The sequence below is a fragment of the Crinia signifera genome, chromosome 6, assembly GCF_055691185.1.
Source record: "Crinia signifera chromosome 6, ASM5569118v1, whole genome shotgun sequence".
Classification (NCBI taxonomy): Eukaryota; Metazoa; Chordata; class Amphibia; order Anura; family Myobatrachidae; genus Crinia; species Crinia signifera.
In genome coordinates, this window is record NC_139222.1 from 27,377,279 (window position 1) to 27,393,479 (window position 16,201).

The following is a 16,201-nucleotide window of genomic DNA, read 5'->3' on the forward strand; positions in this document are numbered from 1 at the left end:
TAGTGCCCCACACCTCCCAACATGACCCTCTCCAGGAGGGACAGAATGCTCTGTTTGTGGACTTCCATCTTAATTATGATTGTCATCACCTGTCATTTTAACAGGGTAATTGATAAGAAAGGTGTTTAAGCACAGGTGATGGGAATCCATAAATTAAGAAGAAAGTACAGAAACAGAGTCCTGGAGAGGGTCATATTGGGTATGCACCTCCCCTCCCCCCCCCCCCCCCCATTCACGGCATCCCCACGATTAAATGGCACATGCAAAACACTGACATGGCTATGGTCGACAATGAAAAAGGTTGACAAGATTTATTTTTCACTTTTTCAATGTTTTCATATTCATTCTCATGTGTCGACATGGACACCAATGAAGTGCCACACTTATGTCAACATTTACATGTGTTGACCTTTCTTGATTTTTTTTCTTGTGGCTATTCTCGGCACCCCCCGCGATTTGCAGCACACCCCGCAATTCGCGGCACCCCGGTGACTCCCGCGATTCGCGGAGACAACCCCCCTCCTGCAATTCGCGCCAACCCCGGGCCCCCCTCCCGCGGTTCATGGTGCCCCCCACGACCCCCCTACCGCGGTTCACGGTGCCCCCACGACCCCCCCTACCGCGGTTCACGGTGCCCCCCACCGCGATTCCCCACCCCTGACCCCCCTCCTGTCATTGCGGCAACCCCCCGCCCCTGCGACCCACCCTCCCGCGATTCACTGCAACCCCCCGCGCCCCCCATCCCACGATTCGCGGCACCCACACACCCCCCAAGACCCCTCCTCCCGCAATTCACGGCATCCACCCACGACCCCTCCTCCCGTGATTCGCGGATACCCTCACCTCCTCCCTCTCCCACCCCCGCGCGTGATTCACGGCAACCCCAGGATTAAATGGCACATGCAAAACACTGGCGCGGCTATGGTCGACAATGAAAAAGGTTGACATGAGTTTTTGAAGATTTATTTTTCTTTTTTTGAATGTTTTCATATTCATTCTCATGTGTCGACATGGACACCGATGAAGTGCCACACTTATGTCAACATTTACATGTGTTGAACTTTCTGTGTTGATTTTTTCTTGTAGCAATTTTTTCCAGTGACAACTATGAACTATGTGCACGTCAACCTACACATCAACCAATTCTTTGTATAATATATAACACCTGTTCTGTTTTACTGTAGGTGTTTTAAGTCAGACCTTTTACTGCTACTATTACTGTTTATGTAAATGCATTCTGAATGACAGCAACATCCTACCATCCTTCTACAAGAATATATAACCAATTAGGTGATTCATCGCGCCCCGTGCCCCCCCCCCCTCCCGCAATTCACGGACCCCCCGCGCACCCCCCCCTCGCGCAATTCACGCCCCCTCCCACGCTTTGCGGACCCCCGCCCTCTCCCGCGATTCGCCCGACACCAGCGCCCCCTCCCTCCCTTGATTCACGGCACCCCCTGCGCCCCTCCCGCCAATTCATGGCACCCCTAAACCCCTCTTTAGTCCCCCGTATACTCACACACCCCTATCACTACCCAGCTTCCTGCTCTCCTGAACCGTAACTTCCACCACTGGGGAGTCGCTGACGCTGTTTTGCCCACATGCCCCTATCATGCCTCATAGCCCAGCCTCCTGCTCTCATGCACCCGAACTCCCACCCAGTAGGAGGAGACACTGACTAAGAGCCACCATCCTGTACTGCCACGCTGGACCCTCACCCACTGGCAGAAGCAGCACAGTATCTCCCACCCTCCTCTTTAGTCCCCCTTATTCCCACACACCCCTATCACTATCCAGCCTCCTGTTTTCCTGTGTCGTGACCTCCACCAGTGGGGAGCCGCTGACTCAGAAACACCCTACTATACTATTGCACACACACACACCTAAACAACACGCACACACAGCCCCCCCCACACCCACAAATGTCACTGTACCATCCACACTATCAATGTACATCTTACTCTGTAACCGCTTTTTAATTAAACAAAACAATACACACCCCCTTCCACATCATATGCTCTCTATTTAACACATTTCACCTATAACTCAAGTTGCAATACAGGCATCTTTCATACAATTCTAACCATCTTTCTCATATGCAAATGTTCACAAATTAAGGGGGCGCAGCCCCTTACGACGGTGTGAAGAGCGCCCGTAGGGCGCAATGAATCACCTAGTATTAAATATACTTATTTAATATACCAGCAGCCCACCAAGCCACCATGCGACATGAGCTGCAGGCCAACAGGTGCGACACGATGCTGGATATAGCAGACACAGCTGGAGTGATTTAGTGCACCTACTTGCTGCACTCCAATGTGTGTCAGACTCCGGACGGCGACCTGTAGTCTAGATGGCACCTACTTGCTGCACTGAGCACTCCCATGCGTGCCGGGACTGGCCACCGCACCCCTCTCTCCCTCACAGAGATTTGCGCCCTCGCTCAGTTCTCTGCCTGCGCAGACAGTGAGGGCACAAAGACATCCTTCCCTTGAGTGCGCAGGGTGCGGTGCTGGTGCCTGATGTCATGAACCATGCCCGCAATGCACTCATGAGAACGGAGGGGGAGAGCTGGTGCGGGGGAGAGCTGGTGCAGGGCAGCGCGCACAGGATTGGAACAGCCAGGAGCGGAGGAGGAATAGGAAAACAAAGAAGGAAACAAAAAAAACGGTACATTAGGTACAAACTGATTTTGCCGGTACAGACTGTTAAAAAACGGTACTGTACCGGCAAAATCGGTACAGTTGGAGGGTATGATGACACCACAACCGTATAAACAGAATGCCACAGACACTCCCCCTGCATAAACAGGATGTCGCAGGCCGCTCCCCCTGTATAACAGGATACCCCCCTGTATGACAGTCCACCACAGGCCTCTCCACCCCTGTATAACAAACAGGCCGCTCTCCCCTGTTTAACAGTCAGCCACAGGCCGCTCCCCCCCATGTAACAGGCCTCTCTCCTCTGGATAAAATGATGCTGCAGGCTGCTCATCCCCTGTATAAACAGGACGCCACAAGCCATGCCCCCCTGTATAAGAAACCGCTTCCCCTAACTGTACAACAGGCCGCTCCCCCCGTATAACAGGAACCCGCAGGACGCTCCCCCCGTATAACAGGAACCCGCAGATGCTCCCCCCGTATAACAGGACACTTCTCCTCCTGTAAACAGGACGCCGCAGGCCGCAACCCCTGCATAGGAGGACACCGCAGGCTGCTCCCCCTGCATAAGAGGATGCCGCAAGCCTCTCCCCTTGCATAACAGGACACCATAGGCCGCTCCACCTGTATAACAGCACACCCATAGGCTGCGCCCCCTGTATAACAGGACAGCACATGCTGCTCCCCCCCTGTATAACAGGACACCACATGCTGCTCCCCCTGTATAACAGGACACCACAAGCTGCTCCCCCCCTGTATAACAGGACACCACAAGCTGCTCCCCCCTGTATAACAGGACACCACAAGCTGCTCCCCCCTGTATAACAGGACACCACAAGCTGCTCCCCCCTGTATAACAGGACACCACAAGCTGCTCCCCCCTGTATAACAGGACACCACAAGCTGCTCCCCCCTGTATAACAGGACACCACAAGCTGCTCCCCCTGTATAACAGGACACCACAAGCTGCTCCCCCCTGTATAACAGGACACACACAAGCTGCTCCCCCCTGTATAACAGGACACCACAAGCTGCTCCCCCTGTATAACAGGACACCACAAGCTGCTCCCCCTGTATAACAGGACACCACAAGCTGCTCCCCCCTGTATAACAGGACACCACAAGCTGCTCCCCCCTGTATAACAGACACCACAAGCTGCTCCCCCCTGTATAACAGGACACCACAAGCTGCTCCCCCCTGTATAACAGGACACCACAAGCTGCTCCCCCCTGTATAACAGGACACCACAAGCTGCTCCCCCCCTGTATAACAGGACACCACAAGCTGCTCCCCCCTGTATAACAGGACACCACAAGCTGCTCCCCCTGTATAACAGGACACCACAAGCTGCTCCCCTGTATAACAGGACACCACAAGCTGCTCCCCCTGTATAACAGGGACACCACAAGCTGCTCCCCCTGTATAACAGGACACCACAAGCTGCTCCCCCCTGTATAACAGGACACCACAAGCTGCTCCCCCTGTATAACAGGACACCACAAGCTGCTCCCCCCTGTATAACAGGACACCACAAGCTGCTCCCCCCTGTATAACAGGACACCACAAGCTGCTCCCCCCTGTATAACAGGACACCACAAGCTGCTCCCCCCTGTATAACAGGACACCACAAGCTGCTCCCCCCTGTATAACAGGACACCACAAGCTGCTCCCCCCTGTATAACAGGACACCACAAGCTGCTCCCCCCTGTATAACAGACACCACATGCTGCTCCCCCCCCCCGTATAACAGGACACCACATGCTGCTCCCCCCTGTATAACAGGACACCACATGCTGCTCCCCCCCCCCCCGTATAACAGGACACCACATGCTGCTCCCCCCTGTATAACAGGACACCACATGCTGCTCCCCCCTGTATAACAGGACACCACATGCTGCTCCCCCCTGTATAACAGGACACCACATGCTGCTCCCCCCTGTATAACAGGACACCACATGCTGCTCCCCCCTGTATAACAGGACACCACAGGCTGCTCCGCCTGTATAATAACACCAGGGCAGCACAATACCATCACCTGCTGCCAGATACAGCAATGTCTTCTATCGGTCCCCCGTAACTTAATCACCGTGGCTGCTGGAAGTGAGAGGCCTCAGGTATGATCAGCAGCGCTGCCCCAGCAGGACCAGGGGAGCCGAGCTGCTGACGCCACTGACTGAGCGCGGGTATTGGTCTTCTGAAAAATGTCCGCCGCTCCCTGAAACAGGGGACATTCTTTATGGAGCCTTACTAGGCGTCGTATTTACAGAACTGATCTATCCACTACCGATGACCGCACTTCTCAGAACTCTCTCTCTGTGCATTCTCTGAATGCAATTGCCGCTTCAACCAGTCCTGTAGTGATGTCTCAATGTGTGTCCTCATATAGCGTCGGCCATTTTCTTGTGGTTTGTACTCAGCTCCCATATTCCCCGCAGCTGTAACCAAAGTGTATTTCCTGTGTGGGTCAGAGTGGGAGGAGCTGTGTTACCAGGGAAACGTTCCTTCCTGGTGTGCGCATGGCATGCAGGAGGGAGAGTGTTGCAGCTGGCACCAGGTAACCCCAGGTATTATACTGCTAGTAACAGCATAGTAGTGATTGCTGGGTGTGAGCCATAAGAGCACTTACAGGGGAGCTGCTGTTCTACTTGGATGCGGTCATTTGGTCTACAGCATGATGGTCGACACCATTAGGTCGACATAGGTCTAGGTCGACATAGTTCTAGGTCAAAAGGTCACTAGTTCGACAGGTCATTAGTTCGACAATGTCTAGGTCTACAGTCAATAGGTCGACATGGGATTTTTCGCTGTATTTCGAGCCGACATTTGCTGACAGGCGGTATTTCATGCCCTACCATCCACTAGGGCGTGGAGGGAGAATAAAATAATGTGCACCGTGGCCGATGCATAGCGAGCGATGCGAGGGGATGCGGTGCACTTGAAACTGTGTCCATGTCGACTGTGTTGACATTCAGGAAAAAAAAACAGTGAAAAACCCCATGTTGACCTTTTGACTGTCGACATAGACATTGTCGAACTAATGACCTGTCAAACTATTGACCTTTCAAACTAGAACCATGTCGACCTAGACCCATGTCAACCTTTTCCCATGTCGACCTAATGGGTGTCGACCAAATGATCCCAACCCGTTCTACTCACACAGGCCCAGTATAATACCAGGTGTCAGAGCCAGTTTCTTGGCATCCTAGGCAAAACTAATGTTGACTGCCCCCCTAATACCTAGGGGCATAACTAGGACGCTTTGGGCCCCATAGCAAACTCTTGAGAAGGGCCCCACACACACACACAGGGGATAATTTACTAAAATGAGAGTTGTATTTCACATGGGATGTTGCTATAGGCTTTTATGGATTTTGGTTGCCATAGCAACATCACATGTGAAATACAACTCCCGTCTCAGTAAATTTCCCCCCACATTGTCACTACAAGTCCCCTACGCTGGGTACACACTGGGCGATTTATCGGTGACAATATGCTCGTGCATATTCATGCGATATACCGATATCGCATGAATATCATTGAGGTTGTACGGTCAATATCGTTAAAGATGTGCAATGTCTGTTGTCTGTACATGCAGCTCAATCTAACAGTATTGTCAGAGGCTGCATGTACGGAGCAGGGGGCGGGTGACATCACTGACTGATATTGTGAACGATATCGGTCAGCATGTAAGTACTTTATCGTTCTCCCACGACAATTGCTTTAGTGTGTACCCAGCATTACGGTAGCAAGATACAGAGAGAGGGGGAGGAGATGGCATCAGAGAGAGAGGGGGAGGAGATGGCGTCAGAGACAGGGGGGAGGAGATGGCATCAGAGATAGGGGGAAGTAGAAGGGGTCAGAGAGAGAGAGGGGCGGAGACATCGTCATAGAGGTGAATGGAGATAACGTCAGACAAAAAGGTGGAGGAGACAGCATCAGAGAAAGAGGGCGAGGTGACAGGATCAGAGTAAGAGCAGAAGGAAATAGCATCAGAGAGGGCGAGGAGACAGCTTAATAGAGGAGTAGTAGACAGCGTCAGAGAGGGCGAGGAGACAGCGTCAGAGAGGAGTAGTAGACAGCGTCAAAGAGAGCGAGATGACAGCGTCGTAGAGGAGTAGTAGACTGCGTCAGAGAGGGCGAGGAGACAGCGTCAGAGAGAAGTAGTAGACAGCGTCAGAGAGGGCGAGGAGACAGCCTCATAGAGGAGTAGTAGACAGCGTCAGAGAGGGCGAGGAGACAGCGTCATAGAGGAGTAGTAGACAGCGTCAGAGAAGGCGAGGAGACAGCGTCATAGAGGAGTAGTAGACAGCGTCAGAGAGGGCGAGGAGACAGCGTCATAGAGGAGTAGTAGACAGCGTCAGAGAGGGCGATGAGACAGAGTCATAGAGGAGTAGTAGAGAGCATCAGAGAGGGGGGAGACAGAGTCATAGAGGAGTAGTAGACAGCATCAGAGAGGGGTAATAGACAGTGTCAGAGAGGGGGAGGAGAGAGCGTCAGAGAGGGGGGAGACAGTCATAGAGGAGTAGTAGACAGCGTCAGAGAGGGATATGAGACTGCGCCAGAGAGGGGTAGGAGATAGCAGCAGATAGAGGGGGATGGGACAACGTTAGAAAAAGAGAGAGGGGGGAAGTTAGACAGCTTCGTAAAGAGAGTGGGGATGACCATACCTCATTACAGCAGTCGTTGGGGGCCTCTTATGGGCGTGGGCATTTCACGGCATTAGGCCATGCCCCCTAAATTTCCACGAATCACGGGACTGCTGGAAGCCAGCCAGGAGGGTTAAGGGAGCGCAGCTTCATCCTCAGTGGATGTGCTGCGGCTTGCGTTGGCCGGGCCGTGGCAAGGTGGAGCAGGTAGCGCTGAATGCCGCTGATCTTTTTTGCAGTTAGGACTTGGTACAGGGGGAGCTCCATTTCATTGTAAAAAAGTTGGTCACCTTGTGTGTGTGTGTGTGTATATATATATATATATATATATATATATATACTAGGTGATTCATCGCGCCCTACGGGGGCTCTTCACACCGTCGTAAGGGGCTGCGCCCCCTTAATTTGTGAACATTTGTATATGAGAAAGATGGTTAGAATTGTATGAAAGATGGCCTGTATTGCAACTTGAGTTATAGGTGAAATGTGTTAAATAGAGAGCATATGATGTGGAAGGGGGTGTGTATTGTTTTGTTTAATAAAAAAGCGGTTACAGAGTAAGATGTACATTGATAGTGTGGATGGTACAGTGACATTTGTGGGTGTGGGGGGGGGACTGTGTGTGCATGTTGTTTAGGTGTGTGTGTGCAATAGTATAGTAGGGTGTTTCTGAGTCAGCGGCTCCCCACTGGCGGAGGTCACGACACAGGCAAACAGGAGGCTGGGTAGTGATAGGGGTGTGTGGGCATAAGGGGGACTAAAGAGGAGGGTGGGAGATACTGTGCTGCTTCTGCCAGTGGGTGAGGGTCCAGCATGGCAGCACAGGAGTACAGGATGGTGGCCCTTAGTCAGTGTCTCCTCCTACTGGGTGGGAGTTCGGGTGCATGAGAGCAGGAGACTGGGCTATGAGGCATGATAGGGGCATGTGGGCCAAACAGCGTCAGCGACTCCCCAGTGGTGGAAGTTACGGTGCAGGAGAGCAGGAAGCTGGGTAGTGATAGGGGTGTGTGAGTATACGGGGACTAAAGAGGGGCTTAGGGGTGCCGTGAATTGTGGGAGGGGCGCGGGGGGTGCCGTGAATCAAGGGAGGGAGGGGGCGCAGGTGTCCGCGAATCGCGGGAGAGGGCGGGGGTCCACAAAGCGTGGGAGGGGGCGTGAATTGCGGGAGGGGGGTGTTGCGAATCGCGGGAGGGGGGGTGCGCGGGGGGGCCGTGAATTGCGGGAGGGGGGGGGGGCACGGGGCGCGATGAATCACCTAGTTGGTTATATATTCTTGGAGAAGGATGGTAGGATGTTGCTGTCATTCAGAATGCATTTACATAAACAGTAATAGTAGCAGTAAAAGGTCTGACTTAAAACACCTACAGTAAAACAGAACAGGTGTTATATATTATACAAAGAATTGGTTGATGATGTGTAGGTTGACGTGCACATAGTTCATAGTTGTCACTGGAAAAATATTGCTACAATAAAAAATCAACACAGAAAGTTCAACACATGTAAATGTTGACATAAGCGTGGCACTTCATCGGTGTCCATGTCGACACATGAGAATGAATATGAAAACATTCAAAAAAGAAAAATAAATCTTCAAAAACTCATGTCAACCTTTTTCATTGTCGACCATAGCCTTGCCAGTATTTTGCATGTGCCATTTAATCCTGGGGTTGCCGTGAATCACCCGCGGGGGTGGGGGAGGGAGGAGGTGAGGGGTGTCCGCGAATCACGGGAGGAGGGGTCGTGGGTGGATGCCGTGAATTGCGGGAGGATGGGTCGCGGGGGGGGGTGTGGGTGCTGCGAATCGTGGGATGGGGCGCAGGGGGTTGCAGTGAATCGCGGGAGGGTGGGTCGCGGGGGTGGGGGGTTGCCGCAATGACAGGAGGGGGGGTCAGGGGTGGGGAATCGCGGTAGGGGGGGTCTTGGGGCACCGTGAACCGCGGGAGGGGGGGGCCCGGGGGGTTGGCGCGAATTGTGGGAGGGGGTGTCGCGTGGTGCCGCGAATTGCAGGAGGGGGGGTGTCACGGGGTGGGACCGCGAATCACGGGAGTAACCGGGGGTGCCGCGAATTGCGGGGGGTGTGCTGCAAATCGCGGGAGTGGGGTCGTGGGGGGTGCCGCGAATCGCCACAAGAAAAAAATCAACACAGAAAGGTCAACACATGTAAATGTTGACATAAGTGTGGCACTTCATTGGTGTCCATGTCAACACATGAGAATGAATATGAAAACATTGAAAAAGTGAAAAATAAATCTTGTCAACCTTTTTCATTGTCGACCATAGCCATGTCAGTGTTTTGCATGTGCCATTTAATCGTGGGGATGCCGTGAATGGGGGGGGGGGGGGGGGGAAGGTGCATACCCAACATGACCCTCTCCAGGAGGGACACATTGCTCTGTTTCTGGACTTTCTTCTTAATTTATGGATTACCATCACCTGTGCTTAAACACCTTTCTTATCAATTACCCTGTTTAAAATGACAGGTGATGACAATCATAAATTAAGATGGAAGTCCACAAACAGAGCATTCTGTCCCTCCTGGAGAGGGTCATGTTGGGAGGTATGGAGGTGTGGGGCGCTCACCTGGTGTGTCTGGTGTGTAGCTGTGTCTTTGCTGTGTAACATGGAGAGGCAGAGGGTGTCTGGCACTGTCTGTGGGCTCACTGGGCTGGTTCTGTCATGTGAGTCAGAGGCTCCACCCAGGGTTATAGCTCCAGACACACTTTGAGTGACAGATGTAGCCAAATATATAAGACATTACAGAACCAAGATTAACTTACTCGATTGGTACATTGCTAGGGTAGATGAGCTCATTGCAACCCAGCCATTTATCATACCCCAAATGTCTATAGCTGCCTACGTTCATAAGCAACTGTCTGCCCGATAACAAATGGTCTGCACTCCTAAACAGCTCCCTCTCGTGGATAATAAGTAGATTCCATCCGCCTAGACCAAATATTTTCATATGTAACACTTGCCTTTCTGCTCATATAGACATATCGTTCATGGTCGATTGTGGAATTGATCAAAGCCCGAAGGGTGGAGAAGTCAGGGCCCGTGGAGGCCATCCAGGAGCGGGCAATGATGACCTTAGCCAGTGCACACACATTTAGAACGTACAGTAAATCCGCCCCAAGCAAAGCCCCCTCATCAGCAGCTCCCAGCACGCATGGTTTAGGTGTCAAGATATTAGGGGCTATACCCGTGGAGTCCAAAGCTTGCTGTACCTTAGTGCAAAAGACCTTTATAAGTGGGCAGTCCAGTAGCGCACGCAGGGGGGGGGTTTCTGAGTACCCAGAAACCCCCCCAGGAGTCTAAGGGCCCTAGGCTGAAAGCTGAGGGTCCCCTCTTTCCATGGGTATAAGAATTTTAAAAATCGGCCCTTGGGAACCGGAGATATCTGACTTCAAAGCAGTGGTCCCCATCCAAGCCTGTTAATTGCTCTTCCCAGTCAGATATTTCAGGTTCTGTCTGAGTTAGAGTTTTTCTGAGGGTATATTCCAAAATCTGGGACTCTCCACCTTTGATGGACAATAGGAGCTTGTCTCTTCTGTTCTTAGAACCAGAGATATCAGCCTTCCAGCAGCGGGTTACTGCTCCAGCTCCACACACCTGATATGTAGTATTATATACTCGTGGGCATATTGCTCTGCCTCCTGAACTCTGATCCCCTAGTCCCCAATACCATTTGGTAGGTGGGATTCTCTAGTTTTTAATTCCATTAAAATCTAAGTAATATATTTCTGGGAACTGGAGATATATGCAGACAAGCAAGCTGTCCTCCCACCAGAAAATTACAAATAATAAGCCCACTCCACTATACACCCCTCCTCTGCATATTAAACATCCTCTACCAGTGGCCTGACCGGGAAGCTGACAAGCTGCTCATACTCACAGCTCCCGCTGCTCACTAACTTTGGAGGCTGTGGAATAATTTTTTTGCAGCCTCTGGCCAGTGGATCACACTCCCCAAGCCAGGAGAAGCCCAGCGCTGTGTGCTGCGGAGTCGGGGAGCCATTTTAACGGCTTCTGCGGACTGCGGCCTAGCGCAGCACAGAAGCCGGGGACTAGATTTGGAGACCGGGCCGGGATTCGGGCTCCACGACGAACGCGCCGCCTGCGTTCCCCCCTGCGGCGCCCAGGAGACCCCAGGAGGATCAGCGGCACCCTCCCCCACCAGTGGGGACCCCCCTGGACACCCACAGACCTACCGATCCCCAGGAGAGAAGCCTAGAAAAGGTGAGAGCTGCTGGGCTGTCTGGAGCTGCGTGTCCGGCGGCCATCTTGGGTGGGGAAGCACTGTTCAGTGCACACAGCTCCACATACCTGGCTGATCAGCGGGGGGATAGGGGAGCAGGGGTAACACCTCAGTGTACTGCCTTTCCCTCCAAGCACCAGCTGAGCCCTCCAGGGGCCGGGCTCTATATAGACCCACCGGGGGACAGGCCACACTACCCGCTGCTGGTCTGCAGGATACCCAGCAGTGGACTACAGAGCTGAGGAAGTGGCGTCAGGCTGGTCCGGTGCCCACTGCCTTGCCACAAGCCATCAAGGCAACGTGCACTGGGGGTTCTTATTTAGCTCTCACACCCACGCCTCATACCCCTTCTGAGTGAAGCTGCCCAATATAAGACACATGGAGACTGCAACCCCTATACCATAGCAGCATCCACAATTGTGTCCCACAGTAGATGAATTCTGCTACAAAGATCCCTACTACTCCAGAGACATTGCTTTGGTAGAGACAGAATTGTCCTTCCTCCACAATCCTTTTTTTTTTATTTTTATATGTTTTATTAATTTTATAATACATACATGTACATTTCACATACAATTCAACCATTACAGCAATCCTCTTATAGTGTTACATTATCGCATTTTATCAGGCGTACACCCATATCTTGCCCTTAAATACCTTTAAACCGGGTGTTTTATCCTGCATATATGTACGCCATGACTTACTTGCTTAATGATTAACATCTTAAAATACAACAAGCTACACATAACATAACACCCCAGCTTCCCACATTGCCCAGCTACATTTTTCTTCCCCTCCATCCTATCCCATTCTGCATGCTCTTAGCCTAGTGTCCTTATCCCGTATGTTGAGTACTACCTTAGGACAGCTCTACGACTCATTGCCTATACCCATCATACTTCTATCTACCCCTGAGACCAACCTATAACTTCCAGTCCATGGCCTTATGTGGGTCATGTTTGCCTGCTCCGTCGCTGATGGACTATCCCTTCACATTATGTGTACTAACTGTGTAGTGTTATTGTGTTTATAAATTATTTATTCTTCTACTCTTACTGCGTGAAAATTATATTATCCCTAACCCCTTCCCCTTCTCTATTCCTTTCTTCTTCTACCTCTTCTTAATTAATAAGTTGTGCGCTCTACTACGTATACCTTTTACTATGTGTAACTTAACCCTTCCCCCCCTCCCCCCCCCCCCTTTTTTGTATTATATTTTGGTGATATTTCGTGAGTTTACTTTAATTGGTTTAACTAAATCTAATATACTGTTTTAGTGTCAGGCTCCCTTGCCCCATGTGCCCCATATTTTTTCATACTTGCTAATAGTGTTCCTGTGCATATATATGTATCTTTCATGTGAAGCTGTATAGTCCACCAGCGATTCCCACTTCTTATAATCTGGCCCTGTATCGGCCAACCAGGTCCTTGCAATCATTACTTTCGCTAGGGCACAAATATTTAAAATCAACGCTTTGGTGTTCCTACTTATACCACTACTCATAAATATACCCAACAGGCAGCATTTGACTGATAGCCACTCTTCATTGATGCCCATGTCTCTCATTGTTTGCTTAACCTTGACCCAAAACTCCTGCACGTGCGGGCATTCCCAGATCAGGTGATAAAAGGTTCCCTGGGAGAATTTGCATTTTGGGCATTTATCCGAGGTTCTTCCTCCAAACTTTATTAACCTTAGCGGCGTTAAATATGACCGATGCAGCACATACATTTGCACCTGCTGCACTCTGATTGAGTTTGTTGCCTTCGCTACTGCTGCCTTCGCCTCAGTCCATTCCTCTGTCCCTATAGGGCCTAGATCTCCCTCCCATTTTTCTCTCATCTCATCCATCTCCCCCACTTTTGACTGCAACAACATATTATATAGTTTTGATGTTAGTTTCCGTTTATTATTCTCTCTTAACATTTTCTTAATTGGGGAGTTCCCGAATACCGGAGGATGTTCCTTAAATTGTACCTCCATCACACTCCTTAACTGGAGATATCTAATGGCATAGCCCGTGGGAACAGAGAACTCTTCTTGTAATTGACTATATGACTTAATCTTGCTGTTATCATAGATTTGGCACAGCCTGGTTTTCCCCAATTTTCCCCAGGCCCGGGATATTTGATGTTCTCTCGTTTCCCTAGTTCCCCGGGGTATGTCCAATGGATACTCCATGTCTAGAGCCGTAAATTCCATAATATTGTTCGCTTCCCTCCATATTTTTACTGCTTGAGTAAGTATCGGAGCTTCTTTCCTATTTACCTGCCCTTTTACCAATTTTTGTATCATGGTTATCCCTCTTTCTTCCTGGCTCAACAGGTCATAAATCCCCTCGTCCTGAGGTGTAGTTCCCATCCAATCAACTAAGGACGTCAATTGGCTTGCCATATAATATAATCTGAGGTCCGGGAGACCCATTCCTCCCCCATCCCTTTTCCTCATTAATGCCGCCAGTTGTATTTTGGGGCGCGAATTACCCCATATAAAGGAGGAGAGCAGGCTGTTTGTTTTTCTGAAGAAGGATTCTGGTACATACTGTGGTGCATGTTGCAGAGCATATAAATATTTGGGAAGCACTACCATTGAAATTAAATTTACTCTGCCCATATTTGTCAAGGGTAGCCTCCGCCATACCTTGATTTTGTTAGTTAGGTATATTATTAATGGATCCAGATTTAATCTCTGATACTCCATAGGGTCTCTAGCAATCCAAATTCCTAAGTACTTAAAAGTTTGGGCCCATTTTAATGGTGTATCCAAATTGGACACACCCCGGTTCTCTTGCTTTATTGCGAAGATGTTGGACTTGTTCCAATTTACTCTAAAACCTGAATGGTCTCCATACCTTTTTATCTCCTCCATCACTATTGGCACAGCTTGTGTGCCGTCAGCGGCGAAAATTAATAAATCATCAGCATATAATGCTGTTACGTCTGTAGTGGACCCTGCTTTTAATCCCCTAATTCCAGGATGTCCCCGCAGGATACAAGCCAGGGGCTCTATGGCCAAAGCAAATAAGGCAGGTGATAACGGGCACCCCTGCCTTGTACCCCTATGGAGACAAAATGGAAGTGATGTTTGTCCATTTACCGCCATTCTCGCCGAGGGGGATGCGTATAACATTTTTACCCATTTGATAAACTTGGGGCCCACCCTCATTACTCTCAGGAGAGAAGCCCAGAAAAGGTGAGAGCTGCTGGGCTGTCTGGAGCTGCGTGTCCGGCGGCCATCTTGGGTGGGGAAGCACTGTTCAGTGCACACAGCTCCACATACCTGGCTGATCAGCGGGGGGATAGGGGAGCAGGGGTAACACCTCAGTGTACTGCCTTTCCCTCCAAGCACCAGCTGAGCCCTCCAGGGGCCGGGCTCTATATAGACCCACCGGGGGACAGGCCACACTACCCGCTGCCGGTCTGCAGGATACCCAGCAGTGGACTACAGAGCTGAGGAAGTGGCGTCAGGCTGGTCCGGTGCCCACTGCCTTGCCACAAGCCATCAAGGCAACGTGCACTGGGGGTTCTTATTTAGCTCTCACACCCACGCCTCATACCCCTTCTGAGTGAAGCTGCCCAATATAAGACACATGGAGACTGCAACCCCTATACCATAGCAGCATCCACAATTGTGTCCCACAGGAGATGATTCCTGCTACAAAGATCCCTACTACTCCAGAGACATTGCTTTGGTAGAGACAGAATTGTCCTTCCTCCACAATCCTTTGTAAATTCACAGCCTCATCCCTTTTACAAGTACCAGAATATCGCAGCTGCTCCTCCTTTCTAACACGCTACTGCCACCTGGAGGCCTCTCACAGCTATGACCATTTGATTCAGCATTATCGAATCCCACATCTTTGATACTGCAAAGTGGTCCCCCGAATCTGTCCCATGCCCTGTGTGAGCAGCGTCACTTCAATGCTATTTTAATCTCTCCCTATGCTTGTTCACCCGGAGCCTCCACAGATTAATATAAGCTCATTGCCTGTTCTTCAATCCCACTACCATGTCTAAACAACAAAACAAAATAAAAAAAGGCGCTCAACAGGGCATAATGCAACACCTTTCCCGTACGGCTTCTGGCCAATCACAAGAATCCCCGCCAAACTCACCGATGAATCCCACCGGGACCCCAGTACCCTCTGACGCCTCCTTTGCCACCAAAAATGACATCCAGGCAATGATGATGGAACTAAGTACAACTCTCACTAACAATTTCCAACAATTGTTTGCGGACCTAAGAAAAGATTTATCTTCACTCTCCACACGCACAACCGCCTTAGAATCCAAAGCGGAATCTCACACCAAGGATTCCGGAGTCCGTCACACCCAGAGACCTCGAATCCTATTTGACTCGACTATTTTGCAAATTGGTCCCCACTCTGGGAGATCAACCCCTACACATTGAGCGGGCACACAGAGCACTTCGCCCGAAGCCTAAAGAGGGGGAACCTCCTCGAGATGTCGTACTGAAATTCCTTTCTTTTAAAACCAAGGATCAGATTTCATTTGCAAGTAGATCACTGCCTCGAATTTCATTCGAGGACTCCCAGCTACAGATCTTCCAGGATTTAGCCCCCTCCACCATTATAAAGAGGAGAGAAATGAGGGACATCACCAAAACTCTCCGTGACAA

The 16,201-nt window shown here is 50.6% G+C and overlaps 1 protein-coding gene across 1 annotated transcript in view; it reads right to left on the bottom strand.

Annotated features, from left to right (window-relative positions):
- The window catches only part of LOC146010144 (uncharacterized), a 44,108-nt gene extending 39,078 nt beyond the window's left edge, over positions 1-5,030 (bottom strand). Inside the window, 1 exon segment of the mRNA XM_083151091.1 lies at positions 4,697-5,030. The gene's annotated coding sequence lies outside the window, so the exon portion shown is untranslated.
- Positions 5,031-16,201: the final 11,171 nt, after the last annotated feature.